This window comes from Arachis hypogaea, chromosome 7, assembly GCF_003086295.3.
Source record: "Arachis hypogaea cultivar Tifrunner chromosome 7, arahy.Tifrunner.gnm2.J5K5, whole genome shotgun sequence".
NCBI classification, from domain to species: domain Eukaryota; kingdom Viridiplantae; phylum Streptophyta; class Magnoliopsida; order Fabales; family Fabaceae; genus Arachis; species Arachis hypogaea.
Genome location: NC_092042.1, coordinates 65,645,974 through 65,657,415, shown reverse-complemented (window position 1 = coordinate 65,657,415; position 11,442 = coordinate 65,645,974). Strand labels below are relative to the sequence as shown.

The 11,442-nt window shown below is 34.4% G+C and overlaps 1 non-coding gene across 1 annotated transcript; it reads right to left on the bottom strand.

Annotated features, from left to right (window-relative positions):
• Positions 1-11,334: 11,334 nt before the first annotated feature.
• Positions 11,335-11,442, bottom strand: LOC112704249 (small nucleolar RNA R71). The gene has a single exon (XR_003154884.1). It is a non-coding gene; the product is annotated as a small nucleolar RNA R71 (small nucleolar RNA).

Genomic DNA, 11,442 nt, shown 5'->3' with positions numbered 1-11,442 from the left:
ACTATATGAATATTTTTCGGTTTGGTGGGATTGCTTTGTTTGGTTCACCGGATTGTTAATGTGTTATTTTGATGATTAAATAATTGAGTCCTTGTTTTTATTTTAGGGACTTCTGTACAGAAAGGAAAAAAAGAAATAAAAAACAAAAACAAGTAACATGGACAAAAAAAAGGAAAGAAAATAAAAAAGAAAATTGTCGAGGTGGATTCTTCTTCGGAAGAGGAAAGACTTTTCGAATCTGAATTCGAAAGCCAGTAAGTTTAATTTTCATATTGATTTCATTTAATTTGTATTTGCTTAAATTTGTTCTTATGCACTTGTTCTTATGTATTGCAGAGAAGAAGAAATAAAAAAAATGGAACAAAGAAAAGAAAATAACTACCGAAGGTGGTTACAAAAAAAAAACAAAGCCTGTGCCGATAGATTCAGAAAGCACAAGCGAATCTGAAAGCGAGTAAGTATTGCGTAATTTCTGTGAGAGGTTTTTTTGATTGCATATGTATCACCTTTTGTTTAGCAAATGAATTAATTTCCGTTCGGTGAGCTTTTAACTTTCGTTTTAGCACTTTAAGTTAGTTTGGTTCAGTGGTGTCTGTTAGTTTGGTTGACTTCATTGTTAGTGTCTTGTCTCCGGTATAAATTCAATGAGTTTGTCTATATTCCAGAGAAAATGAAATCGAGAAAACACCCGTAATAAAAAGAAAACAACTGCAAAGGGTGGCAAAAGCACAAGCCCAATCTGAGAAGGAGTAAGTTTCTCGAATCATATTTTCTTTTATTGATACTTACGTATTAGGTTCCTTGTTCTTATTTTATGAACTTTCAGAACTGAATAAGCAAAAGTCAATGCTGCAGAAAGAAGAAAACTAGCATTGGAGACGATAAGAGAAAAGAGATCAAAGAAAAGAAATGATAGAACTCATTCAACAAACATTGCTCCGGATCAGTTTGACTCTCCAAGTGCACAAAATGAATTCTCTCAGACGTAAGATTCAATTTATTATTCCCAAGTTCTTTTTCTTTCTTTGCTTACTTTTGCTACAACCTTCTCTAATTCCTCTGAATTCAATTACTAATATTTATTTATCTTGCTTAGAGTGCCGACTGTAAATCTGGATAGCGAGCAACTCTTACAGACTCAAGGAAGCTCTACACCTTCTGTAAATGCCACGAGCAATACCGGATAAATTGGTTCACTGCATATTGTACTTTCAGTCGGTGGTTGCCCAAAAATGAATTTAATGTGTTTCTAGACCTCTGCTTTTAATCTTGGTTTCTAATTTTAATTTGTTATCTTTTTTTTAGAAAAAATACCCCACAAAGCCCTGTCAAATATTTTAGAAAAAAGAAAATCTTCCTAAGAAAGACTTTTAAAACTCCACCAGTGTAAGTTAAAAATATTTATGTTACTCTTTTAAATTTAGTTAATAATTTTTGTTTAAATTAATCACAAGAAAAATGTGTTTAAATGTCACTAGAGCTACACCTGATTCTGAGCTATAAATCATTGAGTTTCAACAAGAAACTCGTTCTCAGCCTTTGAAAGTGTGAGTTTTTCAATGTGCGAATTCCTATTTTTCAAAACAAATTCTAATTATTCAACATTAACATTATCCTTGTTTACATTCCTTAGACCTCATCTTGCATTGTCTCTTCCAAGTTCAGTTCAAGAAGGGTTGATCAGGGATGACTTCATCTATGTCCCTCCACAAAATAAAACATAACAAACTTCTAATAATGAGTAAGTTAATAAATATTTATTCACCACATGAATCTTGTTCAATGTTTACTGCTTATACATGGTTTAATTATGGTTCAGTTGAAACCAAAAATGAATTCAATGTATTCTTGTCTTTGGACTCTCTTCTATTTATTACAGGTTCCCTCTAGAACCCGAAAAGCAGGGTGTTACAGTGTCTCTTAGAAGTTTTGTAATTGAAGACTTATTCAAAGATGACTATGTCTATAAAGTTTCTAATGAAGAGTAAGTTTCACATAAAAATTCTTTTTTTTTTAATTTTAATGGTATAGGATAATAATTCTGGGCTGTTATTGAACTGTTTTCTATTTAATACAACAGTTCTGCCAAAGAACAACAACAACAATCCCAAGAACCTCCGGTGCCACAACAATCAGAACAAAAAGCACCTATTAATGTGTAAGCATAAAATTCTTTAATATCAATTTTGTTTAATATAATTTTAGTTCACTGTAAGTTTGGATTTAAGTTCACTATAAGTTTGGATTTCAGTTCACTATAATGATTGATGTCATTTCTGTTAAATATCATTGTTAAATATGATAATAGTTTCCGATAATTATAGAAATGTTTACTGTTTAATGTAGCAGACCTCTGGAACAGCCCTGCGAAGAACCAACATCACAGCAATCCGAACAAGAAGGACCTGTTGATGTGTAAGTTTTACTGCTTATACATGGTTTAATTATGGTTCAGTTGAAACCAGAAATGAATTCAATGTGTTATTGTCTTTGGACTCTATTCTGTTTCTTATAGCTGCCCTCCAAAATCCAAAAAGCAGGGTGTTACAGGGTCTCTTACAAGTTTTGTTATTGAAGAGCTTATCAAAGATGACGATGTCTATGAAGTTTTTGATGAAGAACAATCCCAAAAACCTCCGGTGGCAAGGCAATCAGAACAAGAAACTCTAATCTTGTCATCATTTGATAGGTTTGCTTTTCTTTAATATCATTTTTGTTTAATATCATTTAAGTTCACTGTATGTTTTCATTTGGGTTCACTATTTGTTTGGATTTCGGTTCACTATAATGATTAATATCATTTTTCTTTAATATCTTTGTTTAATATCTATCATCTTGTAGTGCTGCTCAACCTAGGGAAAGAGAAGATGAAAGGCTTTCCTTTAACCTTGGGATAAGTCCACCAGCATCTCAACCAAGTCAGCCCTCTCAACCGAGTGTTTCACAGCTTGAAATCCTATAAGAGGCGGTGGTAGATGCTGGAGTGACAGCAGCATTAAAGTTTGCTGAGGCAACAACTTCAGAGCCATCCTTACCAGCTGCTGAAGTTCACAAAACCCCGGAGAAAAATATAAAAATCACAAACGATTTGATTGAAAAGTGTTATCATTGGATGACACATGTGAAACGGACAAGAGATGGTAGCAATGAATATGAGGCAATATTTGTCTTGAAACATGAGGCACTTTACAAGGGGCTAAGAGAATATTTTGTCTCTAATGTCCAAAGAACACGTGCATGCCTTGGTAAATTCTTTGCCAGTTGCAATAACGTTAATGATTTTTCTAAACACTCTTATATAATATATCTCATAAATTTTCATCCTGTAGGTGGTTAGTATACACAGCATGATTCTCAACGAAATAAAAGTTCGGCGGTATTAGGAACAAATATACATTGTGCCGCTGGATATTGTGGTAAGCTAAATTTCTTATTCCCTGCTGATTACTTTTCGGTTCGGTGGGAATGTAAATAATGATTCACCTGATTGTTATGTGTTTTGTTGAGTATTTTTGCATGAAGAAAACTTTTCTCTTGATGATTGAATGTTTTTCACATTTTATTAAGCATATGAATTGTGTTGGGTTCGGTGGAAATGTGATTTAACTGATATTCATTTTGCAGAATTTTATGTTGGGAACACATGGCGCGTCCGACACTGATAAGAGGACAAACAAGGCCTACATGTTTGATATTGAGCAGTATGCCTACCACTGCCAGTTTCTTGACAAAAGGAAACTTGCATCGTATCCATTTGTAAGTTGTAATTTCTAAAAATTCTTTGATAATTGTCTTGTTTGCTATTGTTTCGACTGAAATATTCTATAATTTTCCCAAACTTCAGCTATTTGTGCCAATTTGCAATGGAGCCCATTGGTGGTTGTGGATTATAGATGTCAATAAAAAGAAATTCTATGTGCTTGACCCTATCAATAAGTTGCCAGAAAATATACCTGATTCGAGAAAAAAACTGAACAAATTTGTTGTAAGTTATTTTCTTGTAAATTACTCAAATTATTCAGTACATGAAATGAGTTTGGTTGAGTGTTGCTGATTTATGTTTTTCAATTTTTGCATACCTTTCAAGGATTAATAATTTCTCAGATGAGGGTTTATGCTGGGGCAGAACCCTTAATTGAGGATGGACTGGGAGTAGAAGCAGAGTATATCCTACTAAATGATCAACGTACAGAGTAAGAATCTTTCTCTTTTATAGTGCTATTTTTAATATGTTTTATTTTGTATACTATTAATCATATTATACTCAATTTTTGCTTAGCTATGATTGTGGAATATATGTCATGAAATGGCTCGAAACAATTGATCCACAAAAGATCAAAAGCAAGAAGAGATATAAATATAGGGCATGGACACAAGTAAGTATTTTCTAAATTTATAAACTTCTTTCTTTTCTGATTTCAGTTGGGTTCATTTTTTATGTAACTAATTACTTTCAATTGAAATGTAGGGAGAAATTGATTGCTTCAGGTACCAATATGGTCCGCACATTCTATTGCATAAAATGAACAAAATTAGAGACCAAGTGATTTGGGAATCTGAAGCAATAAGACTCCCGAAGCCATCTGCTGCCCTCTCCAGCCCTTATTGTAAATTCACATATGAGGATTTAGATAGTAAATAGCATATACTATGATTGGCTGTTTGTAATTAACAATATTTTGTTTAACATGTTTAAAAAGAAAAAATGCTTACTTCAAATGTATATATGTAAATATTAATCTAAATGTTAATGTTAATATTTATATTTGATTCAAGATGGATTACTCATCTGAGATGTTAATTTATATATCTGTTGGAACTGTCTGGCTACTGTTTTATTCCAGGTTCTTAATGATTGCAATAACTGTATTTACCAATACATTACGAACTCCAAAAGAACACAGTGAACCGAAATTAATACACTGGAAGAACCGAAAGTTGGAAACACATTGAACCCTAAACCTTAAACCCTAAACACTAAAACCAAAACCCTGAACATTGAACACTGAACCCATAAACCCTAAAACCCCAAAACCCAAAACCCTAAAACCCTAAACACTAAAACCTTAAACCACTAAACCCCTAAAACCCTGAACCTTAAACCCTAAACCCTAAACCTTAAAGCCTGAACCATGAACCCCTAAAACCCTAAAACCCTAACCCTGAATCCTAAACCCTAAACCCCTAACCCTAAACCCCTAATAACCCTAAACCCTAAATCCTGAACCCTGAACACGGTGAACTGAAATTAATACACTGGGTGAACCGAAAGTTGGAAACACATTGAACCCCTAAACCCTAAACCCTAAACACAAAACCCAGAACCCTGAACACTAAACTCTGAACCCATAAACCCTAAACCCTTAAAACCCTAAACTTTGAACCCATAAACCCCTAAACCATAAACCCTGAACCCTAAACCCTAGATCCTAAACCCTGAATCCCTGAACCCCTGAACCTCTGAACCCTGAATCCTGAACCCTAAACACTAAACCCTAAAATCCTAAACCTAAAACTTTAAACCCCGAAAATCCATCCAAGAAAGAGTTTTAAAACTCCACCAATGTAAGTTAAAAATAATTATGTTACTCTTTTAGAGTTTTTTAATAATTATGTTACTCTTTTAGAGTTTTAAAACTCCACCAATGTAACTAGCACTACACCTGATTCCCGTTTCTCAAAACAAATTCTAATTATTCAACTTAGAAATTAATACACTAGACAAATAAAAAAAACTGCATATATCAATATAAAATTTCACAAAAAAAGTGACTATTCATTAAAGACTAACAACATTCAGAAATTAACCCTGCTATAACCATGGTGAACCGAAATTTGTTCAAGGGTGAACAAAAATTTACATTAATAAAAACTAAAACTTGTAGAATCCTCTCTTGGATAATTCATATCTGGCGCATTATAAAGAGTGGAGCTTGAATGAATCGATGATCCGGAGTCTAAAAGGTTCAACAACAAAAGACATAATTAATTGTATATTAGCTAAATGAACAATTGAATTTTTAACTAATCAAAAGCAAGTCAATTTTACCTTGCTTGGAGCTGTCTTTTTCTTTTTCTTCATGGCATTTGAGATCTTTTTTTCCAGGTTTGATCCAAGTCTGTTCTTAGGCCGACCTCTTGTTTTGACAAATAGTGGGCTTTGAAGGTCATTCACATTGCTTAATATAGCTTTTTTGTGGGTTAACAAACTTTTTTCTTTGCTTCTCTCTTGATATTCTTCCATCTCCGCTATGACCTTGTCAAATGCTCAGTGCAGAATTCCGGTCAACTCTTCAGACTCGAATGCAAATTCACATATATTTTGCGACCAAAACACCAATTTGTCAAATCTCTTACTTCTTAGCTCCAATAGAGGTTCATACTGGCTGCTCTTGATGTGTGTGTGTCTCCTCTTTATGTTCTTGCTCCAGCGTTCCAATATGTATTTCGGTGCCACATTATCCACTTGCTCAAAGCTTAGGACGCTTAGGGAATGACGGCACAATATGCCCCTAGACTCAAACAGCAAGCAATGGCACTTTACATCTCGTGATACTGCGTCGTAGGTGACGACAAACTTGTTCAATGTAGAGTTGGAAACCTGCTCTATGACTTCATATGCTGTGAAACCTAGGGTGGAATGCATTGATCTTGTTGTACAGTTCACTTTACCTCTGAATTGAGCTTGAACTTCCCTGAACTTCTCATGGGTATATACATGCTGAAACTGTGCCTCTATTGCTGATTTTGTTGCGCACGATATCACGATGTGAAAATCTGCAGCATCGAGTTCTCTCTCTACCTGCTCTCTGCTTGTTAGGCAATTGTCATATTGCTTCACGAATTGTCTTAAGTAGCTATTTTGTGTGATGAACTTGTTGAAAAATGAATGCATGCTCTCGCTCCTTTGTGTGCTTCTCATCTCGACCCAAAAGTGGTGATCCAAGTAAACTAGAATCCATATATACCGATCCTCGTACAGCTCTACAAACCAAACCGAACACATAAGGTGTGGTGAACCAAAAACAGTTCATGCTTTGGGAAAAAAAGATATGAGCATGAAAATAATTTGAATTGAAATCTCAATTACCTGAAAGCCACTTGTTGCCTCTGAGGCCATACTTTCTGAGGAAATCGATCCAATTTCTATCAAATGCTTCTTTGGTGTACGCGTTCCAAACAACATGACTCTGCTCTTGTTCAATTTCGTTGTGTCCCTTGTAGCCATTTAATTTGCTTGGGATATTCTTCATAATGTGCCATATGCACTAGCAGTGAATTGTTGTTAGCATGCATAGCTCAATTGCCCTTTGAATCAATGCGCATTGATCAGTAAGAATACCTTTTGGTGCCTTCCCTCCCATGCAACGTAGCCAACACTCAAATAGCCATTTGAATGATTGGATATCCTCATTTTTCATCAGCGCGCGTCCAAGAAGTGTCGACTGGCCGTGGTGATTCACGCCCACAAAAGAACCTAAAACAAAATTGTACCTGCATAAATAACAAGCAAACGGTGGTGAACTGAAATATATACATGCACTGAACATCAAAAATATATTTGAATGAACCGAATACCTGTTTGTGTTATAGGTGGTGTCAAATGAAACCACGTCTCCAAAATAATCAAATGCAGCCCTGTGATAAGCGGATAATTTATACGCTTTTTGGCATTGTTTTTAGGTACTTTTTAGTAAGTTCAAGCTACTTTTAGGGATGTTTTCATTAGTTTTTATGTTAAATTCACATTTCTGGACTTTACTATGAGTTTGTGTTTTTTTCTGTGATTTCAGGTAATTTCTGGCTGAAATTGAGGGACTTGAGCAAAACTCTGAAAAAGGCTGACAAAAGGACTGCTGATGCTGTTGGAATCTGACCTCCCTGCACTCGAAATAGATTTTCTGGAGCTACAGAACTCCAATTAGCGCGTTCTCAACGGCGTTGGAAAGTAGACATCCAGAGCTTTCCAACAATATATAATAGTCCATACTTTATTCGGAAATTATTGACGTAACTTGGCGTTGAACGCCAAGTACATGCTGCTGTCTGGAGTTAAACGCAAGAAACACGTCATGATCCGGAGTTGAACGCCCAAAACACGTTATAACTTGGAGTTCAACTCCAAGAGAAGTCTCAGCTCGTGGATAGATCAAGCTCAGCCCAAACATACACCAAGTGGGCCCCGGAAGTGGATTTATGCATCAATTACTTACTCATGTAAACCCTAGTAGCTAGTCTAGTATAAATAGGATAAGTTACTATTGTATTAGACATCTTTTGACAGTTTAATCTTTTGACTTTGTAGTATTTGATCATTCGGTCTCTTGATCATTCAGGGGGCTGGCCATTCCGCCATGCCTGAACCTTTCACTTATGTATTTTCAACGGTGGAGTTTCTGCACACCATAGATTAAGGGTGTGGAGCTCTGCTGTACCTCAAGTTTCAATACAACTACTATTACTTTCTATTCAATTCTCTTTTATTCTTATTCCAAGATATACGTTGCACTTCAACTTGATGAATGTGATGATCCGTGACACTCATCATCATTCTCACCTATGAACGCGCGTGACTGACAACCACTTCCGTTCTACTTTAGGCCAGGCGCATATCTCTTAGATTTCCCAACAGAATCTTCGTGGTATAAGTTAGATAGATGGCGGCTTTCATGAGGATCCGGAAAGTCTAAACCTTGTCTATGGTATTCCGAGTAGGATTCTGGGATTGAATGATTGTGACGAGCTTCAAACTCCTGAAGGCTGGGCGTGATGACAAACGCAAAAGAATCAAGGGATTCTATTCCAACCTGATTAAGAACTGACAGATGATTAGCCGTGCTGTGACAGAGCATAGGAACGTTTTCACTGAGAGGATGGGATGTAGCCATTGACAACGGTGATGCCCTACATACAGCTTGCCATGGAAAGGAGTAAGAAGGATTGGATGAATGTAATAAAAAAAAGTAGAGATACGAGAGGAGCACAGCATCTCCATACGCCTATCTGAAATTCCCACTATTGATTTACATAAGTATTTCTATCCCTTTTTATTTTCTATTTATTATTAATTTTCGAAACCCATAACCATTTAATCTGCCTAACTGAGATTTACAAGGTGACCATAGCTTGCTTCATACCAACAATCTCTGTGGGATCGACCCTTACTCACGTAAGGTATTACTTGGATGACCCAGTACACTTGCTGGTTAAGTTGAATGGAGTTGTGATCATAAATTCCAATAGAGCCAATTTTTAAATCTCATGCAAATACAAAGAGGATCACAATTTCGTCCACCAAGTTTTTGGCGCCGTTGCCGGGGATTGTTCGAGTATGGACAACTGACGGTTCATCTTGTTGCTCAGATTAGGTAATTTTCTTTTCAAAAAAAAAATCTTTTTCAAAATTTTTCTTTTCTTTTTCGTTTTTCCAAAAATATTTTCGAAAAAAAATTAATAAAAATCCAAAAAAATCATAAAATCATAAAAACCAAAAATATTTTGTGTTCTTGTTTGAATCTTGAGTCAAATTTTAAGTTTGGTGTCAATTGCATGCTTTAAAAATTTTTCTTGCATTTTTCGAAAAAATTTCATGCATTCATGGTGTTCTTCATGATCTTCAAGTTGTTCTTGGTAAGTCTTCTTGTTTGATCTTGATGTTTTCTTGTTTTGTGTTGTTTGTTGTTTTTCATATGCATTTTTCGTTTGTTAGAATCCATGCATTAAAGATTTCTAAGTTTGGTGTCTTGCATGTTTTCTTTGCATTAAAAATTTTTCAAAATTATGTTCTTGATGTTCATCATGATCTTCAAAGTGTTCTTGGTGTTCATCTTGACATTCATAGTGTTCTTGCATGCATCATGTGTTTTGATCCAAAATTTTCATGTTTTGGGTCATGTTTGTGTTTTTCTCTCTCATAATTAAAATATTCAAAAATAAAAAAAATATCTTTTCCTTATTTTTCTCCAAATTTTCGAAAATTTGAGTTGACTTAGTCAAAAAATTTCAAAATTAGTTGTTTCTTACAAATCAAGTCAAATTTTCAATTTTAAAAATCTTATCTTTTCAAAATCTTTTTCAAAAGTTATATCTTTTTCATTTTTTTTATTTTTTCGAAAATTTCAAAATATTCTTTTTCAAATTATTTTCAAAATCTTTTCCTTATCTTTATATCACATTTTCGAAAACTCACTAACAATTAATGTGATTAATTCAAAAATTTGAAGTTTGTTACTTTCTTGTTAAGAAAGGTTCAATCTTTAAGTTCTAGAATCTTATCTTGTAGTTTCTTGTTAGTGAAGTAAGTAATTTTAAAATTTTTGAATTAAGTCTTTTTATCTTTTATCTCATCTTTTTCAAAAAATGTTATCTTTTTCAAAAGTTGATTTCAAAATATCTTATCTAACCTCTTATCTTCTTATCTTTTCAAATTTGATTTTGATATCTTTTTCAATCAACTAACTAACCTTTTGTTTATTTCCTATCTTTTTCAAAACCACCTAACTACCTATCCCTCTCTAATTTTCGAAAATACTTCTCTCTTTTTCAAAAATTCTTTTTTGTTTTAAATTTTAATTTTAATCTTATCTTATCTCTAATTTTCAAAAATTACTAACCCCTTTTTTTAAAATTATTTTCGAAATTCTTCATCTCTTTTCTTATTCTATTTAATTATTTATTTACTAAATATCCGAACCCATTCTTCTTTACTCTTCTCCCCTTTCTTCTTCTACTAACATAAAGGAATCTCTATACTGTGACATAGAGGATTCCTCTTTCTTTTCTTGTTTTCTCCTCTTTCATATGAGCAGGAACAAGGATAAAGGCACTCTTGTTGAAGTTGATCCAGAACCTGAAAGGACTCTGAAGAGAAAATTAAGAGAAGCTAAGTTACAACAATCTAAAGGTAACCTTTCAGAAACATTAGAACAAGAGAAGGAGATGGCAGCCGAAAATAATAATAATGCAAGGAGAATGCTTGGTGACTTCACAAAGCCAACGTCCAAATTTGATGGAAGAAGCATCTCCATTCCTGCCATTGGAGCCAACAACTTTGAGCTGAAACCTCAGCTAGTTGCCTTAATGCAACAAAACTACAAGTTTTATGGACTTCCATCTGAAGATCCTTACCAGTTTTTAACTGAGTTATTGCAGATTTGTGAGACTGTAAAGACGAATAGAGTTGATCCTGAAGTCTACAGACTCATGCTTTTCCCTTTTGCTGTAAGAGACAGAGCTAGAATATGGTTGGATTCACAACCCAAGGATAGCCTGGACTCCTGGGATAAGCTGGTCACTGCCTTCTTGGATAAATTCTTTCCTCCTCAAAAGCTGAGCAAACTGAGAGTGGATGTTCAAACCTTCAAACAAAAAGATGGTGAATCCCTCTATGAAGCTTGGGAAAGATACAAGCAGCTGACCAAAAGATGTCCATCTAACATGTTT